This window comes from Trachypithecus francoisi, unplaced genomic scaffold (genome assembly GCF_009764315.1).
Source record: "Trachypithecus francoisi isolate TF-2019V2 unplaced genomic scaffold, Tfra_2.0 Contig01554, whole genome shotgun sequence".
Lineage (NCBI taxonomy): Eukaryota > Metazoa > Chordata > Mammalia > Primates > Cercopithecidae > Trachypithecus > Trachypithecus francoisi.
In genome coordinates, this window is record NW_022681439.1 from 2,032,083 (window position 1) to 2,054,365 (window position 22,283).

At 43.3% G+C, this 22,283-nt stretch overlaps 1 non-coding gene across 1 annotated transcript; it reads right to left on the minus strand.

Annotated features, from left to right (window-relative positions):
* Positions 1 to 12,379: 12,379 nt before the first annotated feature.
* Positions 12,380 to 12,483, minus strand: LOC117063565. The gene has a single exon (XR_004428989.1). It is a non-coding gene; the product is annotated as a small nucleolar RNA U13 (small nucleolar RNA).
* Between the last annotated feature and the right edge of the window lie 9,800 nt (positions 12,484 to 22,283).

The window sequence follows — 22,283 nt, forward strand, 5'->3', positions numbered from 1 at the left end:
TTTTTTTAATGAGACCAACCTGGCCAACAGGGTGAAACCCCATCTCTACTAAAAATATAAAAATTAGCTGGGCATGGTGGCAGGCACCTGTAATCTCACCTACTTGGGAGGCTGAGGCAAGAGAATCGCTTGAACCCAGGAGGCAGAGGTTGCAGTGAGCTGAGATCATGCCATTGTACTCCAGCCTAGGCAACAAAATGAGACTCTGTCTCAAACAAAACAAAACAAAACAAAACAAAAATTGAAGTAGGAAGAAAAAGGGCCAAGTGTGGTGGTTCGCACCTGTAATCCCATTACTTGGGAAGGCTGAGGTGGGAGCATCACTTGAAGCCAGGAGTTCAAGACCAGCCTAGGAAACAAAGCAAGACTCCATCTCTACCAGAAAAAAAAAATTCAGCTGGGCATGGGAGTGCATGCCTGTGGTTCCAGTTACTCAGGAGACTGAGGATTGCTTGAGCTCAGAAGTTTGAGGTTGCAGTGAGCTATGATTTCTCCACTGCTCTCCCGCCTGGGTAACAGAGCAACACCCTTGTCTCTGAAATAAATAAGAAATAAATGCGTTGTTGATAAAGTCAGAGAATAATAAGGGAAATTTTTTGTAGAGAAAACAAAGCTGGAGTGAAGGCCTAAGAAGAAGCCGAAGATGTTTGATTCCAGTGTTACGGAGCTAAGGCCAAAGCTACATTGTGTGTGAGATACAGAGAGGCATTCCGGGAAGAGAAGGGCATCTGAGGCTTTTAAAGAAAAATCCAAAAGAAGGAATAAAGGGGACTGGAAAAGAAATGAGTGAGAAGGGAAGAACTAGGGCAGGCAGTGACCATTTCCTCTTCCTAGAATGCCTCTTCAAAGAAAACGCATGTATTGATGAACTGCAATTCATTCCTTCACTTGACATTTGGAGAAGGTTTGAGAAATCCTGCCATAGAGTAGCCAGGGCTGCTGCTGATGCCAGCCTAATCCCAGATGGCTGGAAGAAGGTGGGTTCCTTCCTTCGGTCTCCTGTGCCAAAGATGCCTTTTGCATGAAGATGCCTTGGTCTCATAAGAACAGGAGAGGAAAATGAGCTTCCTTGGATGTAGAAAGGCAAGGCTGAGAGGAGAGAAGGGTCTGGGGCCCAGAGGCGGGGCTTTTCAGGTGGCCTGTGCCACCACTACTGTCACCATCAGATCCCTGCTGGTGTGTGATCAGGCAAATTGATTAGTATGTCCATCTCAGCAGACCCATTCAGCAAGAACGGTTCATATGCCAATGTGTGGGTTGGCCACATGGCCTCTGAACCAAAATCAGAAAGCAGGCCATTGTGTGACATCAACCCGAGAAGCAAGGTGCCTTTCTTTCTCTTGTTTCTGCTGGGACACCCGCTGACTTCAGGTAGTCAATGTTACACTTAGGGAAGAGGGTGGCAGGACGAGAGGCAGGGAGGGAGAGGCAGTTTCGAGTTTATCAGGAGTGGAAGGGCTCATGCTGTATTTGATTTTATTTAATTTTTCATTTCTGTGGGTACATAGCAGGTGCATATATTTACAGGTTACATGAGATGTTTCGATACAAGTATGCAGTGCTTCATAATCACATTAGGGTAAATGGGGTACCCATCACCTCAGGTATTTATCATGTGTGTTCCAAACTATCCAATTATACTTTTAGTTATTTTTAAATGTACAAGTAAATTATTTGTGACTACAGTCACCCTGTTGTATTACCAAATACTGTCTTAGAATTCTTTCTAGCTACTTTTGTACCAATTTACCATCCCCACCCCCCACTACCCTTCACAGCCTCTAGTAGCCATCATTCTACTATCTCCATGAGTTCAATTACTTTAAATTTTAGTTCCCACAAATAAATGAGAAAATACAACGCTTGTCTTTCTGTGCCTTACTTATTTTACTTAGCAGAATGACCTCCAGTTCCATCCATGTTGTTGCAAACGACAGGATCACGCTCTTTTTTATGGCTGAATAGTACTCCATTGTGTATAAGCACCACATTTTCTTTATCCATTTGTCTGTTAATGGGCTGCTTCCAAGTCTTGGCTATTGTGAATAGTGCCTCAGTAAACATGGGGCTGCAGATATCTCTTTGATATGCTGATTTCCTTTCTTCTGGGTTTATATCCAGCAGTGCGATTGCTGGATCATATGGTAGTTCTATTTTTAGTTTTTTGAGGAGCCTCCAACTGTTCTTCGTAGTGGTTGTACTAATTTACCTTCCCACCAACAGTGTAGAAGGGTTCTGCTTTCTCCACATCCCTGCCAGCATTTGTTATTGCCTGACTTTTATTTATCTTTTTTTTGAGATGGAGTGGCGCGATCTCGGCTCACTGCGACCTCCGCCTCCTGGGTTCAAGTGATTCTCCTGACTCAGCCTCCAGAGTAGTTGGGATTACAGGCATATGCCACCATGCCCAGCTAATTTTTTTGTATTTTTAGTAGAGATGGGGTTTTACTATGTTGGCCAGGCTGTCTTGAACTCCGGACCTCAGATGATCCACCTGCCTCGGCCTCCCAAAATGCTGGGATTACAGGTGTGAGCCACAGTGCCCAGCCTGTTATTGCCTGACTTTTGGATAAAAGTCATTTTAACCAGAATGAGATGATATCCCATTGTGGTTTTGATTTGCATTTCTCTGATGCTCAGTGATGTCGAGCATCTTTTTATATACCTGTTTGCTATGTCTTCTTTTGAGAAATGTCTGTTCAGGTCTTTTGCCTATTTTAAAATCAGATTGTTAGATTTTTTTTCTATAGAGTTGCTTGAGCTCCTTGTACATGCTGTTATTAATCCTTTGTCAGATGGGCAGTTTGCAAATATTTTCCCCCAGTCTGTGGGTTGTCCCTTCACTTTGTTGACTGTTTCATTTATTGCTCTATTTTTATATCTTTCTGTATCCTTTGTCCGTTTTAGGAATATTAGCAGTGCCACTTTGTTAGGATCTTTTTTTTTTTTTTTTTTGAGACAGAGTCTTGCTCTGTCACCCAGGCTGGAGTGCAGTGGCCGGATCTCAGCTCACTGCAAGCTCCGCCTCCCGGGTTCACGCCATTCTCCTGTCTCAGCCTCCCGGGTAGCTGGGACTACAGGCGCCGCCACCTCGCCCGGCTAGTTTTTTGTATTTTTTAGTAGAGACGGGGTTTCACCGTGTTAGCCAGGATGGTCTCGATCTCCTGACCTCGTGATCCGCCCGTCTCGGCCTCCCAAAGTGCTGGGATTACAGGCTTGAGCCACCGCGCCCGGCCTACACTTTGTTAGGATCTATGGTTGCATTACCCTGAGGCCTATGAGCTTTTAAGGGACCTACAAAACATATCTGAGCTCTAGAAAAAAGAACATACGACTCTAAGATGGAAAAAATGGAAATAAATATGTTTGAACCATATGAACATATGAACTAAATGAACAAATGTGTATAAAGTGTAAATTTGTGTCAATTTTATGATTAAATTGAGTGTTCATAAAATTTCATTACATGAATAGTTGAAAGTTATCTGTAGGTTTGCTTTTCTCACTTCACAAGAATTCTGGTATGTGCCTATCTGATTGTAGAGATGTCATAGCCGAATTAAATGTGTTCCTCAGAGCTAAATAATTTCAAAAGCCAAATTATAAAAATTCTTTTAATTTTTTACAGCAAAAACAATTGTACTTAATGTGAGCTACAGGTGCATTTGACAATGCTTGATATTAGGTAGGATGAAATTTCTCAAAGTGAGAACACAGAGGGACTGTGGAATCTTAAAATGGCAATGCACACATATATCTGCCTGCAAGGATGTTCATCACAGTTTGGTTTATAATAGCAAATAACTTCAAGTCAGTGATAACTTGAAAAAAATAGCAAATAATTGGAAACCACCTACACTGACAACAATTAGAGACTATTTTAACGAATCATGGTACCACACAAAAGATATGAGGTGATTGCTGAAAATGAGGTGTTCGTAGGAAATTATTTAATTTGATCTAGAAAGACCTTCAAGATGTATTAAAATGTAAAACAGTTTGCGTAATATGATTGCCTTTGTTTATACAAGGAAAAATGATTTCTAGAGAAAAAGACTGGCGAGAGGTACATTAGTGTGGTCCTGATGAGTGGTCATCTCTGAGTGGTAGAATAACAAGTGAGTTACTTTTATTTTCTTTTATAATTCTCTGTGTCTTCAACCAGGAGTATTTACTATTTCTGGAAAACAGATGAATATGTTTTATACAGATGGGAAACACTTTATAATGGATGACTTTTTTCCTAATAATTAATACATTCCAGTCAAATAAGCCCATATGTAGGGCTGGACTGAGTGGAGTCAGCAGACATCTTCCTTTCTCAAGTTTGAGGTTGAACACATTGAAATGTTATAAAAAGAGAACTACCATTTGATCCAGCAATCCCCGGATCTACCCAGAGGAAAAGAAGTCGTTAGAGGAAAAAGATACTCAGACACACGTGCTTATAGCAGTACAATTCACAACTGCAAAAATATGGAACCAGCCCAAATGCTAATCAATAAGTGGGTAAAGAAACTGTGGTGTATACCACCATATATATATGTATATATATATCACATCATGTATATACCATATCATATGTATACACACACACACATATATCTCTCTCTATATATGATGGAATACTACTCAGCTATAAAAATGAATGAATTAATGGCATTTGTAGCAACCAGGGTGGAACTGGAGACCGTTATTCTAAGTTAAGTAACTCAGGAATGGAAAACCAAACACCGTATGTTTTCCCTCATAGGTGGAAGCTAAGCTATGAGGATGCAAAGGGATAAGAGTGGTACAGTGGACTTTGGGGACTCAGGGGAAAGGGTTGGAGGGGGTTGAGGGATAAAAGACTACAAACTGGATGTAGTATATACTGCTCAGGTGATGGGTGCACCAAAATCTCACAGATCATCACTAAAGAACTCACTCATGTAACAAATGCCATCTGTTCCCCCAAAATCTATAGACATATTTTTTAAAAAGAAATGTCATTTAGACAGAGATCTTGACTACATAATAGCAACAAACACTCATGTCACCACTGGTAGTCAAAATAAGCCTTTTCTTTTCTCTTTTTCAATTTTTTTGTAGAGATGGGGCTTTGCTATGTTGCCCAGGCTGGCTTCGAACCGCTGAGCTTAAGCGATCCTCCCACCTCAGCCTCTCAAAGTGCTGGAATTACAGGCGTGAGCCATGGTGCCTGGCTTCTTTTCTATTTTCTTTTGAGACAGGGTCTTGCTCTGTCTCCTAGGCTGGAGTGCGATGGTGTGATCACGGCTCACTGCAGCCTCTGCCAACTGGGCTCAAGTCATCCTCCTGCCTCAGTCTCCTGAGTAGCTGGTGTGCAACACCATGCCCAGCTAGTTTTTTATTTTTTTGTAGAGATGGAGTCTCAATATATTATTCAGGCTGGTCTTGAGCTCCTGAGCTAAAGTGATCTGTTTGCCTCAGCCTCTCAAAGTGCTGGGATTACAGGCATGAGCCACTGTGCCTGGCCCAGAATAAGCCTTTAAAAAACTACATTATATTTTGCAGTCCTTCGATGTTGTCTCTTATAAAGACTTATAAAGATAAGATTCCAAGACTTCACCTTAGCCTGCCACTTCTCAACTCTATCCATATCTCTAGGGTGATCTCCAGCTGCTCTGATGTCCCTATGTGACTGTCTGAAGGCACAGAAATGTGCCCCTATCACATTGGGGAGGGAAAAAGCAGATTACATGCAAAGCATGTCTGGCATATCTTCATTTATGTAAAACTGAAGACACCTATTTTATTTAATATTAATTTTTTTTAGAGATGGGGTCTTACTATGCTGCCCAGGCTGGAACACAGTGACTATTCACAGAACCCATAGTTTAATCTGTATACATGCACAGAACTTTCAGGAAGGAAATGTTCAAAATGTTAACTGTGGTTACCTCTGGGTGGTATCATTGTGAGCAATTTTTAAAATATATGGTTTGAAATTTTTATAGAGGTAAAATGTCATTTTTATAAAATTGATCTGTGACTCTTGGATTGTTTGGCTCATTCTTGGTTTAAGAGCTCTGATAGGAAAGAGCAAATTAAATATGATCTCAGGCCAGGCGCAGTGGTTCACACCTGTAATCTCAGCACTTTGGGAGACCAAGGCACGTGATCACCTGAGGTCAGGAGTTCGAGATCAGCCTAACCAATTTGGTGAAACCCCATCTCTACTAAAAATACAAAAAAAAAAAAAAAAAAAAATTAACGGGTGTGGTGGCATGCAACTGTAGTCCCAGCAACTCGAGAGGCTGAGACAGGAGACTTGCTTGAACCCAGGAGGTAGAGGTTGCAATGAGCCGAGATTATGCCACTGCACTCCATCCAGCCCAGGTGACAGAGCAAGACTCTGTCTCAAAAAATAATATAAATAAATAAATACATAATAAATAAATAATAAATAAATAAGACCTCAAAATGCCGAGCATGGTGGCTCATGCCAGAAATCCCAGCACTTTGGGAGGCTGAGGTGGGAGGATCGCTTGAGACCAGGAGTTTGAGACCTGCCTGAGCAACATAGTGGGACTCCATCTCTATAAAATATTTAAAAACTAGCTGGGTGTGGTGGTGCATGTCTGTAGTCCCAGTGACTTGGGAGGCTGAGGCAGGAGGATTGCTTGAGCCCAGGAGTTCGAGGCTGCAGTGAGCTATGATCATGCCACTGCACTCCAGCCTGGGCTACAGAGTGAGATCCCATCTCAAAAAAAATTCCCAAAAATTAATTTTTAGAGAAAAAGTGGATGGAGAGTGGGGGGTAATAGGATGAAGTGGGGCTGCTGGAATGCTTGGCTTTGTTCTGGAGCATGTGTGCTTGGTCTTGGGGTGGTCGTGACCACTGAGCATGTTATGAGGGACACATAGATTTGATTTTACCCCAGGCCAAGGACTCAGAATGTTGGCACTGCTGAGTCCACTGTTCTTCCATGGAGGGACACAGGCCATCTCCTTTAGACAAGAATCATGAATGTACCCAAGAGTCTCAGCCACCTGGGAGGAGGGGACCTATTTGTAGGCCAAGCACGTAGAAGAAAACCACCTTTTGAGAGGCAGACATTCAGCATTCAATTTGGAGGGTTGTGGGAGGCAGTATGAAAAGGTGGGTAATTAGGAGGATCTGGGATCAGAGAGGCTTCTGTCCCCATCCCACCCGACTACTCAAAGTGGGACCTTCTTACCATTCCAGACATTCAATTCTCATGCCAGTGAGGGACTTGTTACCGCGCTGCTGGGAGTGTGGTCACAGACTACCTCCAGCTGCTAGTGCCCCCAGAGTTTGCCTCAGCTGCAGAGCCATCTTGCCCAGGGCCACACCCTTCAGGGCTGTCCCACATCCAGCGATTGATCGAGAGGGTGTATGAAGGCCTGGCCACCCTGGCTTACTTCCAGACAACCCTGAAGTGCCATTCAGGCTCCAGAGCTTCCCGTGTGCTGGCTGAGGCTGGCGGTGGTTACACCAGAGCACCATTTATTTATCTGCCCCCTCCTGCTCCCCTCCCTTCCCTTCCAAGCGTGTCATCTCAAGGGCACCCCCTGAGGAACACACTACTTACTAACCCCAGAGTCTCCTTGTTGAGGAGCCCAACCTGGGACAGTTAAGTTACTTGATCACTCTGAGCCTCCATTTCTTTTCTTGTTCTAGAGATGGGGTCTTTCTGTATTGCCCAGGCTGGAAGGCCGTGGTTATTCACAGGTGCAATCATGGCTCATTACAGCTTGAACTCCTGGGCTCAAGTGAACCTTGTGCCTCAGCCTCCCAAGGAGCTGGGATTACAGGCACCTGCTACTGTGCCCGGCTTCCATTTCTTCATCTATAAAAATCAGGATGATAATAATTTGGTGTCCATTGCGTAGGACTGAGAATTGTATGAGGTCCTCTATGTAAAACACTTACCAACTTGGTACATAATAATTGCTTAATAAATGGTAACTCTTGTTACTGCTCTTGGGAAAGAAACAACGTGTCGTTGACTCTCCTCATCATCATTCATGATCAGCTTATCCAGTAGTTTAGCCTCTAGGAGAAGGCTCTAGAAGGTGTGGACATGCGGTGAATAAAGGCTAGTGGAAGACAGAAGTGAAGGTTTGGAGCAAGGGATGTCACCAAACAAGGGCAGCCTGCAAAAGGGTGCATTCCTCTAATAAAAGATCAGTCTGGGCCAGCTGTAGTGGCTCACACCTGACAGCCCAGGAATTTGGGAGGCCAAGGTGGGAAGGCTGCTTGAGCCTGGGAGTTCGAGGCCAGCCTGGGCAACTTAGCGAGACCTTGTCTCTACAAAAAAGAAAAAAAAAAAGAAAAATTAGCTGAGTATGATGGTGCATACCTGTAGTCTCAGCTACTTGTGAGGCTGAGCCAGTAGGATGGCTTGAGCCCAGGAAGTCATGGCTGCAGTGATCTATGATGGCACCACTACACTCCAGCCTGGGCGACAGAGTGAGACTGTCTCAAAGAAAAAAAAAAAAAAAAAAAAAGACCAGTTGACAGGCATCTGGGCCATCAACAAGCTTCCTACGAGTCTAGTTAGCACAAGGCAGTTCCCATGGGGCTGGCCACTTTGGAGCAACCTAACCAGTTGTGGTCCTGGTCTGCCATGCTGGGAGAAGCTGGAGCCGTAGTGGCTTCTGGGAGAGTGAGCATCCTCCGTGGCCCATCTTCTCCAGGTGTTGCACCTAACACAGGTAACGGTGGCCCATGCTGCAGGACTGTGCAAAGCTGGGTCCCCACACTTTAAGGAGGACTAGAGAGGGGTATGTCTGCCCTCCCCACTGTCTCTTCTGTCTTCTGCATGTATGCCCCTTGCCCATTTCCTGGGCCTTGGTGTCCGACTCTAGGTCCTTCCAGATGTCCAGCGCCTGTCCTCACCCCCTGCATGTGGTGCTCCATTCGGAGCAGCAGAGGGAACCACGGCTTTACAGTGGCAGGGACTTTTTGTTCCCTGAGTTGTTTTTTGTATCTGGCTTGGCTGCATTTTCCTCTAGAAATCTGCATCCTGGGTATAGATTTGGCTTTAGGAGAGCCATCCATATGGATGTGTTTGATTGTAAAGTACTGTCTTGTATTTAAAGTTATGACTGTCCATGATGAAGAGCAGACCTGGGCATGTGGTTTTCTAGCCCAGAGACTGCACAAAGCCTCTGGGGCTTCAACGAATGCAGGAGGCATGTGGTCTGTCGAGTCATCTGGTATTCTGAGACATCCTATTTGTCCCCAAGCTCTGGCAAGTGAAGCTCAGAGCAGCCCTGGCCTGCCAATCCCTTTTCACAGTGCCTATAAATTTCATAAATCTTACTTTGAGGATATCATTTAGCTAACACACAATTTTTTTCTGGCGGTTTATTGATACTTAAAAATAATGTTTGCCATACTCCAAGTTGGGACTAGTGTACATTGATAGTCTACCATATGGCATCACTAGGAAATAAGGGAATTCTTTCTCTCTGTCTCTAAATAAAGATAAGCCATTAAATAGAAAAATCACTTTCCAGGTAAATCTTTTATATATATATATATATTATATATATATGAGTATATACTTCACCTTTTAAAATAATTCCTATCATTACTAAATACTAATGCTCTGCCAGGCTTTTACATACATTATTTCATTTAGCCCTTAAGAACCCCGAAAAGCCGGTATTATTCTCACCATTTAGCCAGTGAGAAAAATAGAAGCCCAGAGGACTTATGTAACGTAGCCAAAATTACACGCTGGGTGAGCGAGTGCCCGAGTGGGGATTTGAATTCAATTTTGTCCAACCCTGCAGCCCATGGGATTGTCACCACGCTGTGATGCCTCACTTATTTCTTACAAATTAGAGGTGATCAAGAATATTTTTAACCTTTTCTTCACGAGTTATCGACAAAATTATGAACATCAGTGATAATCCTATGCCAAAGGACTGACTTAGGCAGGATCCTCAGGTGAAGTGATAGAAATCAAGTAATGCTTAAGCAAAGAGAGAAGGAGCAGGGTGTGGCCAGGTCTCAGGAGTGAACTGGGACTCAGACCCCTACCCATTGGGACCTTCTCCATCCTTCCTCTCTGTTCTACTCCATGCACCTATTTCTATCTTTTTTCTCTCTTTTCCTGCAGACCAGTCTGAAGGTGGGCAGTCCAGAGCTAATGTCCATGACTCTAGGGCACCATCAAAGACCTAGAGTCCTCACAGCTTCCCGCTCTGCCTTTCCTTTGCTTTTGCTCTTGTTATCAGAAGATGGCTGCCATTTTTGCAGGCACCTGCCTCTCCTCCCAGGCTAGAATACAGGATCAAGGTGAAGGGCAACGGAGAATCTGTCTTTTTGCCTCCAGTGAACAGGGGCAGATCCTGCCCTACCATCATGGAGTTGCTAAACCCTCAGGGAAGATACACATGGAGCAGTTAATTGCACAACTGAAGAACCGCTGTTAAGAAGACGTAAGAGTACCCAAGAGAAATGAGTGCCTATGAAAGGCAGCTATAAGAATGTTCATATAGCTTCATGCATAATAGCCCCCAATGGCAAATAACCCAAACACCCATCAACAGAGGAATGAATAAATAAATTTCATACAATGGAAGACTACTCAGCAAAAATAGCAACAATCCGCTGCTGAATGCAACAGCATGAATCACTCTGACAGGCCTAGGGCTGCATGCGAGACAGCAGACACAAAAGAGCACGCACCGCATTCTGTTTGTATGAAGTCTAAGAGGCCAGAGAGACAGAAGAGCATTTACCTCTGAAGGGGGGTTAGTATTAGTATTTTTTGAGACAGGGTCTCACTCTGCCACCCAGGCTGGAGGGCAGTGGTGCAATCTCAGGTCACTGCAACCTCCGCCTCCCAGGTTCAAGTGATTCTCCTTCCTCAACTTCCCGAGTAGTTGGGATTCCAGGCATGCACCACCGTGCCCTGCTAATTTTTGTATTTTTAGTACAGACGGGGTTTCACCATGTCTCCCAGGCTGGAAAGGGTTTATATGTTGATCTGAATGGTGATTCTGCAGGTGTACACATATGCAAATTTGTCAAGGTGTGCACTTGTACACTTTTCTCTATTTACATTATCCCTCAATTTTTCTTTCTTTTCTTCTTTTTCTTTTTCTTTGAGTCTTGCTCTGTCGTCCAGGCTGGAGTGCAATAGAGCAATCTCAGCTCACTGCAGCCTCTGCCTCTCAGATTCAAGCAATTCTCTTGTCTCAGCCTCCCGAGTAGCTGGGATTACAGGCGTGTATCACCACATCCAGGTACTTTTTATAAAGTAGGCTGGGCGCGGTGGCTCAAGCCTGTAATCCCAGCACTTTGGGAAGCTGAGACGGGCGGATCACGAAGTCAGGAGATCGAGACCATCCTGGCTAACACGGTGAAACCCTGTCTCTACTAAAAAAAAAAAAAACACAAAAAACTAGCTGGGCGAGGTGGCGGGCGCCTGTAGTCCCAGCTACTAGGGAGGCTGAGGCAGGAGAATGGCGTGAACCCGGGAGGCGGAGCTTGCAGTGAGCTGAGATTTGGCCACTGTACTCCAGCCTGGGCAACAGAGCGAGACTCCGTCTCAAAAAAAAAAGTAGAGATGGGGTTTCACCATGTGACCAGGCTGGTCTCAAACTTCTGGCCTCAAGTGACCTGCCTGCTGTGGTCTCCCAAAGTGCTGGGATTACAGGTGTGAGACACCGTGCCTGGCCCATTATCTCTCAATTTTTTAAAGGTAAGTAGATGTGGACCTAGGAATTTTCAACTTTTGTTTTTTGTTTTTGTTGTTGTTTTTTGAGACAGGTTCTCACTCTGTTGCCCAGGCTGGAGTGCAGTGGTGCAATCACAGCTCACTGCAGTCTCCAACTCCCAGGCTCAAATGATCCTCCTACCTGAGGCTCCAGAGTATCTGGGACCACAGGCACCTTGTTCCAAAGTAAATAAAGAGATAGATAGATATGTACATAGTCTCTGAGGCTTGTAATTGGCCTTGTAATTTTCACTGTTGGCTCATGGCTGTGTTGCACAGTAGTTCTCAGTACATTAGAATCACTTTTGTTTTATTTTAATTTTGTTAATTTAATTTGATTCCTTTTCTTTTTTTTTGAGAAACAGTCATGCTCTGTTGCCCAGGCTGGAGTGCAGTGGCATGATATTGGCTCACTGCAACCTCTGCGTCCTGGGTTCAAGTGATTCTCCTGCGTCAGTCTCCCAAGTAGCTGGGATTACAGGTGCACACCACCACATCCAGCTAATTTTTGTATTTTAGTAGAGACGGGGTTTCATCATGTTGGCCAGGTTATCAAATTCCTGACCTCACGTGATCTCCCACCTTGGCCTCCCAGAATACTGGGATTGCAGGTGAGAGCCACCATGCCCGGCCCCTTTCCTTTTTTCTTTTTTTCATGTCAGATGGGTAATGTGCCAACGTTGTAACAAGGTTTGAGGGAGGCACATCTCATGCTTGAGCACAACAACCCAATCATCGCAATTATGACCTACAAAAGGATCTAATCTGATTTTTGACACAGATAATCTATTTACCTGGTTTAACATTCAACTAATTTTAAAAGGTACGTAGGAAAAGTTACTCTCTGCCCTCTGTCTCCCAGTCTCCTAGAACTCCCTCAGAGGCAACCCTCATCCCAAGGGTCTTGTGAATCCTTCCAGAGATTTTATGCATCTATAACCAAAGGCAACTAAACATTACTATCTCCTATACAAACGGAAGCATACTGATTTATACCAGCTTAATTCATATAACAATGGATCTTGAAACTCTTTTCTTACCAGTGTATAAGTAGCTGCCCCAGTCTTTTTGATGGTTGCCTAGTATTCCAGTGTCTATGTTTACCAGCATTTATTTGAGTCCCTGGGTTTTTCCAAAGATATTCTTGCCCTGGGGCTTCCTCAGCTCTAATGTGCCTGCGTATTAGATGCAGGCAGGTGCGGGAACCACTGGCATGGCTCACTGGTCTCTTTCTTCCTTAGCCTATGGTAGGAACAGTCCTGGTCTCCTAGCACTTAGAGAGCTGGTCCAGGGTTTTAGAAAGTCAAATGAATTCCTTCTTTCTGATGAACAGAGAGCAGTCATAGATAAGACTCTCATTTGCAATGGACACAGGACCAGGAAATTGAGAAAAGCTGGCCCAAAGCCCTGGTCCTTTGTGTAAGAGTAGGGAAGAAGACTGCATGCTACAGTCCCTAAGTTTGCAGATAGCACAGGACTTGACAGGTAGTGGAGATACAAACAAAAACTCATAAAATACATGAAACTCTTGCCAGACTCTCTGAGCTACAGAGAAGTGGTAGGTGGGTTTCAACCCAGGTCAATGAAAGACGGAATTTTTATTTTTATTTTTTTAGAGACTAGATCTCACTATGTCACCCAGGCTGGAGTGCAGTGGCGTGATTATGGCTCACTGCAGCCTTAAATGAACTCTTGGGCTCAAGTGATCCTCCTGCCTCAGCCTCTTGAGTAGCTGGGAAGTATAGGTGCCTGGCAAAGATGGAATGTTGACAAAAATAGTCCAGATTATACTTACAGCTCCTAGGGCTAAATATACATCTGTGAGGAATATTAGACTATTTTCTGAGCTCATCAACTTTAGGCAGCCAAAAAAGTTGGCTATATGTTGGGCCCAATCAAGAGAAGTAATAGAAACATAAGATAAAACAGTATTATACTATCGTATAAAAGTATTGCATTTTAAGAAAGAAACAGAGTCTTGTTGTGTCACCCAGGCTGGAGTGCAGTGGTGTGATCATAGCTCACTACAGCCTGGAACTCCTTAGCTCAAGCAATCCTCCCATTTCAGTTTCCTAAGTAACTGGGACTACAGGTAAATGCCACCACGCCTGGCTAATTTTTAAATTTTCTGTAGAAATAGGGTCTTCCTATGTTGCCCAGTCTGTTCTTTAACCCCTATCCTCCTGCCTCAGCCTCCCTAAGGGTTGGGACTATGGCTGGGATTACAGGTGTGAGCCACTGCATCTGGCAAAAATATTGCATTTTTGAGTCTGAATTTTATGGAATTTTGGTCAATAAACCTCAGAAAAATATGCTTAGGATGTGAGCAGTGCACTTTAAAAGTTAAAGGAAAAGGCAAGGATGGGGATTTGGAAGGAAACTGAAAGCATTTGGACTTTTTAATATGGTAAAACTGACAGATGATATGCCTTGATGATTTTATTTTATAAAATTAAATAGACCTGGCCAGGCATGGCGGCTTATGCCTGTAATCCCAGCAGTTTGGGAGGCCAAGGTGGGCAGATCACTTGAGGTCAGGAGTTTGAAACCAGCCTGGCCAACATGGTGAAACCTCATCTCTACTAAAAATACAAAACAATTAGCTGGACATGGTGGCGGGTGCCTGTAATCCCAGCTACTTGGGAGGCTGAGGCAGGAGAACTGCTTGAACCTGGGAGGTGGAGGTTGCAGTGAGCCAAGATCACGCCACTGCACTCCAGCCTGGGTGACAGAGCAAGACTCCATCTCTAATAATAATAATAATAATAATAATAAAATTAAATAGATCTAACCTCAAACTGGAAACAACCAAAATGTCCTTCAGCAGGTGAATGGTTATACAAACTATGCTACAGCCATGCTATGGAGTACTATTCAGCAAGAAAACCGAATGGCGATAGATGCATGCAGGTGCTTGGGATGTATCCCAAGGGAATTATGTGGGGTGAAAAAAGCAAATTTCAAAAGCTTACATGCTGTGTGATTCCACTTATATAACATTCTATAAACGAAACTACCAGGTGCAGTGGCTCATGTCTGTAATCCCAGCACTTTGGGAAGTCGAGGCATGTGGATAGCTTGAGTTCAGGAGTTTGAGACCAGCCTGGCCAAAATGGTGAAACCCCATCTTTAGGTCGGGTGCGGTAACTCACACCTGTTATCCCAACACTTGGGGAGGCTGAGGTGGGTGGATCACCTGAGGTCGGGAGTTCAAGACCAACCTGGCTAACGTGGTGAAACCCCATCCCTTCAACAAATACAAAAATTAGCCAGGCATGGTGATGTGCCCTGTAAGCCCAGCTACTCAGGATGCTGAGACATGAGAATAGCTTGAACCCAGGAGGCGGAGATTGCAATGAATCGATATCGTGCCATTGCACTCCAGCCTAGGCAACAGAGTGAGACTCTGACTCAAAAAAAAAAAAAAAAAAAAAAAAAAGGAAGGAAAGAAGGAAGGGAGGAACCTTGTGTCTACAAAAAATAGAAAAATTAGCTGGGCATGGTGGTGTATACTTGTAGTCCCAGCTACTTGGGAGTCTGAGGTAAGAGGATCACATGCAACCTCGCTTGAGCTTGAGGCTGCAGTAAGCGTGCTTGCACCACTGCAGTCCAGAGCCTGGGTGACAGAGCAAGACTGTATCTCCAAACAAAACAAAACACCCAAATTATAGAGATGGAGAATAGAGTAGACTAGTGATTGCCAGGGTTAGGGAGGTGGGGAGGAACGGAAATGGCTATGACTGTAAAAGTGAAGCAACAGAGGGCCGGGCGCGGTGGCTCACACCTGTCATCCCAGCACTTTGGGAGGCCGAAGTGGGCGGATCATGAGGTCAGAAGATGGAGACCATCCTGGTGAACACGGTGAAACCTCGTCTCTACTAAAAATACAAAAAATCAGCTGGGAGTGGTGGCGGGCGCCTGTAGTCCCAGCTACTCGGGAGGCTGAGGCAGGAGAATGGCATGAACCTGGAGGTGGAGCTTGCAGTGAGCAGAGATTGTGCCACTGCACTCCAGCCTGGGCAACAGAGCGAGACTCCATTTCAAAAAAAAAAAAAAAAAAGAAGCACCAGGGACCGTGGTGGTCATGAAACTCTTCTGTAGCTTGACTGTCGTGCAATAAAACTACATAGAACTAAACACATGCACATACATAACTATTGAAAATCTGATGTAAAACTAGCGATATCTGAAAAAGGTCAGTGGATTGCATCAACGTCAATTTCCCAGCTGCGACTTGGGTACCACAGTTACGCAAAATGTTACTGTTAGCGAGAGACTGGGTGAAGGGCACAGGAGATAGATTTGAGATCTGCGATTATCTCAAACATCTAATTTAAGAAATCAAATAAGCCTAGACTGTTAGTGCTAGAGAAAAGTGGAAATGGACCACATTGACTTTTACCCAACTCAAAAGGGGGCAGCTCTTAACCTTTAATAGAGGCAGATTTTAAACAAATGAAAACTATGCACCTTTTCACACATTGAATAATGGACTTATGAAATGTATTAGCCTAACAGATGAGAGGATAAAGATTTATACAGTGTGTGTGTGTGTGTGTGTGTGTGTGTATGTGTATGTGTATATATATTAAAGACAGCATCTCAGTTCTGTCACCTAGGCTGCTAGAGTGCAGTGGTGGAAACATAGCACACTGCAGCCTCAAACTGCTGGGCTCAAGTGATTCTCCTACCTTGGCCTCTCAAAGTGTTTGGATTACAGGCATGTTGAGCCACTGTACCTGACCTAAATACACACACACACACACACATACACATATATACTCATATATATACACACATACACACACACACACACATATATATATATATGCAACATTGGGTTTCTAAGACACATGAAGAAGTTTTGGGAGCATTTCTGACCTTGGAGTTTGATATCACAAATAAAAGCCTCATGCATCTACAATCAAGTCCCAAGTGAATTTAAAATGAACTCAATAAACATTTGCTAAGCTCCTATGAAGTGTCAGGCATGTCCTGGTTGTTCAGTGTTAGAAAAGTAGGCTGGATGCAGTGGCTCATGCCTGTAATCCCAGCACTTTGGGAGGTCAAGGTCAGAGGATCACTTGAGTCCAGGAGTTCAAGACCAGTCTGGGCAATATGGTGAGACCCCATCTCTACAAAAAGTCAAAAAATTAGCCAGATGTGGCAGTGTATGCCTGTGGTCCCAGCTGCTCAGGAGGCTGAGGTGGGAGTATCACTTGAACCCAGGAGTTCCAGGCTGCAGTGAGCTATGATCGCACCAGTATACTCTAGCCTGTGTGACAGAACAAGACCCTGTCTCAAAAAAAAAAAAGAAAGAAGAAAGGAAGAAGGAAGAAGGAAGAAGGGAGGGAGGGAAGGAAGGAAAGAAGGAGGGAAGGAAGGAGGGAAGGAAGGAAAAAAGAAAGAAAAAGAAAGAAAGAAAGAAGGAAGGGAGGGAGGGAGAGAGGGAGGGAGGAAGGAAGGAAGGAGAGAGAGAGAAAGAAAGAAAAGAAAGAAAGAAAGAAAACATAAAAGACAAAACCCTGTCCCTCCTGGTAAATGTCCCATTGTTCAGTAATGCAGAGCTGGTGACATTATTTGTGGAATGGAAATGAATGTCACCCTGACATATTATTTTTAATGATATCCTGATTAATAGTCATACTTGAGGCTATTTTAAAAATGGAAGCAGTCACCACGAAGTGTGATAGGAATTACCCCAAAATAGACTATGTTATCCTCTGTGAATAATTTAGACGCCGGTGCTCCGAAGGCAGCGAGAGCATGAGGACTGTGAACAAGCTGATTGGGAGCTTTGGGAAAGTGGGGCTGGCATCTTATTATCTCCATAGCCCAGGACTTAACAGTGTGTGCTTGGTATGCAGCAGGAGCTCAATAAGTAAATGCTGACTTGACAATCAGGATCTTTTTATTCTTATTTTCTGTAAGTTTAGGCCAGAAGGAGCTTATGGGAACCTACCACTGATAACTGGAAACTGATTTTGACTAGGGTCAGGAGGTACTGGGATAGGATATGAAATAAAAGAGAAAAAGCAGAGGACAGATGTAAAGATCCGTTGGCACAGGATCAACTTGGAGCTGTCCTGGGAAGACCTTTGGCGATTGGGGGCTCTCTGGCCTGCAGAGTAGCTCATTCCCAGACAGTGGTTGCTCTGCTACTGTAAACTTAAGCTTCTCCCCTGGGTAAAGGAATGAAATCCCACCCACTCACCCCTTTCCTTTCTGAAGTAGTGTGGGGATGCACCTTTACTGGCCATTTAACATACATAGAGATGCACTTAGCATCATGAACGTTATAAAAACAACAGTGGCAAATCATTACAACTGCTTCTTGGTGGTAAGCTTTCCAGAAGAAAATTATGGAAGAGACATAGTACAAAACATGAAGACAGCATTTAGTATACTCAGTCTCATTTCCTGCCATCAATGGCAGGTTGTTGTTGTTGTTGTTGTTGTTGTTTTGAGATGGAGTCTTGCTCTGTCACCTAGGCTGGAGTGCAGTAGCATGATCTTGGCTCACTGCAGCCTATGCCTCCTGGGTTCAAATGATTCTCCTGCCTCAGCCTCCCAAGTAGCTGGGATTACAGGCTCCCGCCACCATGCCCAGCTAATTTGTGTAGTTTTAGTAGAGATAGGGTTTCACCATGTTGGCCAGGCTGGTCTTGAACTCCTGAGCTCAAGTGATCCACCCCACCTCAGTCTCCCAGAGTTTTGGGATTACAGGCATGAGCCACAGCACCTGGCATGCAGGTAGTTCTATCTTTAACCTCTAGGAGCAAATAATGAATACCTACCAGTACAGTGGGAACTGTGGGGATAAGGAAGTTGATCTCTGCCATTTATTGGCAGAAGTGGATATTTAGATCAACACCCAAGAATTAAAAATGTTATAGGCTAATTCTTTTTGAATGTCACATTTTTATCTCTCTGACAACTGGAGTCAGAGAAGACTGGAAGCACTGCAGAGTGAGTGGCCTCATGAGACTCTGTCTTTCTCTCTCTCTCTTTCTTGTGAGGACATGGTGAGGAGGTAGCCATCTGCAAGCCAGGACAGGAGCCCTCACCAGAAACAGATTTGGCTGGCACCTTGGTCTTAGACTTTGCAGCCTCCATAACTGTGAGAAAATAAATGTCTATTGTTGAAGCTGCCATCTGTGGTATTTTGCTACAGCAGCTGGAGTAGACTAAGACAGCCTGTGACCCTGAAGCATGGATGAGAGCATCTAGATGGATGTTGAGGACGTTGATTCCACAGACACCGGTGGACCCTCTGGCCTTGCAGAGGTTGTCTGCCCTGCCAGCTCATCTGTTGTCCCTGGAAGGTGCTGTCAATACTTCTCCTTGTTGAGGCACCAGGTGCTCCCCTAAGGAACACCTTCATCTCTGCTCCTGGCTGCCAGGCTGATAACTGGGTTCAGTTCCAGCACATCTGCAGCAGAGGGGCCTGATTGGCAGATGGAAAAGTAACAAACAGAAAGGAAGAGTATCAACATCAACAAAAAGGACATCCACTCAGAGACCCCAACTGAAGGTCACCAATGTCAAAGACCAAAGGTAATAAATCCATGAAGATGGGGAGAAACCAGCGCAAAAAGCCTGAAAATTCCAAAAACCACAACACCTCTTCTCCTCCAAAGGATCACAACTCCTCACCAGAAAGGGAACAAAACTGGACAGAGAATGAGTTTGATGAATTGACAGAAGTAGGCTTCAGAAGGTGGGTAATAACAAACTCCTCCAAGCTAAAGGAGCATGTTCTAACCCAATGCAAGGAAGCTAAGAACCTTGGAAAAAGATTAGACGAATTGCTAACTAGAATAACCAGTTTAGAGAAGAATATAAATGACCTGACGGAGCTGAAAAACACAGGATGAGAACTTCATGAAGCATGTACAAGTATCAATAGCCGAACTGATCAAGTGGAAGAAAGGATATCAGACATTGAAGACCAACTTAATGAAATAAAGCATGAAGACAAGATTAGAGAAAGAAGAATGAAAAGAAATGAACAAAGCTTCCAAGAAATATGGGACTATGTGAAAAATACCAAACCTACATTTGATTTGTGTACCTGAAAGTGACAAGGAGAATGGAACCAAGTTGGAAAACACTCTTCAGGATATTATCCAGGAACTTCCCCAACCTAGCAAGACAGGCCAACATTCAAATTCAGGAAATACAGAGAACATCACAAATATACTCCTCGAGAAGAACAACCCCAAGACACATAATCGTCAGACACACCAAGATTGAAATGAAGGAAAAAATGTTAAGAGCAGCCAGAGAGAAAGGTCGGGTTACCCACAAAGGCCGAAGCGCATCAGACTAACAGTGGATCTCTCTGCAGAAACCCTACAAGCCAGAAGAGAGTGGGGGACAATATTCAACATTCTTAAAGAAAAGAATTTTCAACGCAGAATTTCATATCCAAAGTAAGCTTCATAAATGAAAGAGAAATAAAATCCTTTACAGACTAGCAGCTGCTGAGAGATATTGTCACCACCAGGCCTGCCTTACAAGAGCTCCTGAAGGAAGCAGTAAACATGGAAAGGAACAACCGATACCAGCCACTGCAAAAACATGCCAAACTCTAAAGACCGTTGACACTATGAAGAAACTGCATCAACTAATGGGCAAAAAAACCAGGTAGTATCATAATGACAGGATGTAATTAACACATAATAATATTAACCTTAAATTTAAATGGGGTAAATGCCCCAATTAAAAGACATAGACTGGCAAATTGGATAAAGAGCTAAGACCCATTGGTGTGTTGTATTCAGGAGACCCACCTCACATGCAAAAACACACATAGGGTCAAAATAAAGGGATGGGGGAATATTTATCAAGCAAATGGAAAGCAAAAAAAAAAAAAAAAAAAAAAAAAGGAGGGGTTGCAATCCTAATCTCTGATAAAAGAGGCTTTAAACCAACAAAGATCAAAAGAGACAAGAAAGGCCATTACATAAAGGTAAATAAATCGATGCAACAAGAAGAGCTAATTATCCTAAATATATATGCACCCAATACAGGAGCACCCAGATTCATAAAGCAAGTTCTTAAAGACCTACAAAGAGACTTAGACTCCCACACAATAATAGCGGGAGACTTCAACACCCCATTGTCAATATTAGATCAATGAGACAGAAAATTTACAAGGATATTCAGGACATCAACTCAGCTCTGGACCAAGCGGACCTAATAGACCTCTAAGAACTCTCCACTACAAATCAACAAAATATACATTCTTCTCAGCACCACATCACACTTATTCTAAAATTGACCACATAATTGATAGCAAAACACTCTTCACCAAATGTAAAATAATGGAAATCATAACAAATAGTCTCTCAGACCACAGGGCAATCAAATTAGAACTCAGGATTAACAAACTCATTCAAAACCACATAACTACATGGAAACTGAACAACCTGCTCCTGAACAACTACTGAGAAAATAACAAAATGAAGGCAGAAATAAAGACGCTCTTTGAAACCAATGAGAACAAAGACACAACATACCAGAATTTCTGGGACACATTTAAAGTAGTGTGTAGAGATAAATTTATAGCACTAAATGCCGACAAGAGAAAGCAGGAAATATCAAAAATCGACACCCTAACATCACAATTACAAGAACTAGAGAAGCAAGAGCAAACAAATTCGAAAGCTAGCAAAAGACAAGAAATAACTAAGATCAGAGCAGAACTGAAGGAGACAGAAACACGAAAAACCCTTGAAAAAAATTAGTGAATCCAGGAGATGTTTTTTTGAAAAGATCAACAAAGTAGATAGACTGCTAGCCAGACTAATACACAAGAAAAGAGAAAAGAATCAAATAGATGCAATAAAAGCAATGAAGGAGATATTACCACTGATCCTGCTGAAAAACAAACTAGCATTGGAGAATACTATCAAAACCTCCACGCAAATAAACTAGAAAATCTAGAAGAAATGGATAAATTCCTGGACACATACACCCTTCCAAGCTTAAACCAGGAAGAAGTCAATTCCCTAAATAGACCAATAACAAGTTCTGAAATTGAGGCAGTAATTAATAGCCTAACCAAAAAAAGTCCAGGACCAGAAAGATTCACAGCCGAATTCTACCAGAGGTAAAAAGAGGAGCTGGTACCATTCCTTCTGAAACTATTCCAAATAATAGAAAAAGAGGGAATCCTCCCTAACTTTTTTTATAAGAACAGCATCGTTCTGATACTAAAACCTGGCAGAGACACAACAAAAAAGAAAATTTCAGGCCAATATCCCTGATGAACATCAATGTGAAAATACTCAATAAAATACTGGCAAATGGTATCCAGCAGCACATCCAAAAGCTTATCCACCATGATCAAGTCGGCTTCATCCCTGAGATGCAAGGCTAGTTCAACATATGCAAATCAGTAATCCATCACATAAATAGAACCAATGATAAAAACCACATGATTATCCCAATAGATACAGAAAAGACTTTTGACAAAATTCAACACCACTTCATGCTAAAAACTATCAATAAACTAGGTATTGGTGGAACGTATCTCAAAATAATAAGAGCTAT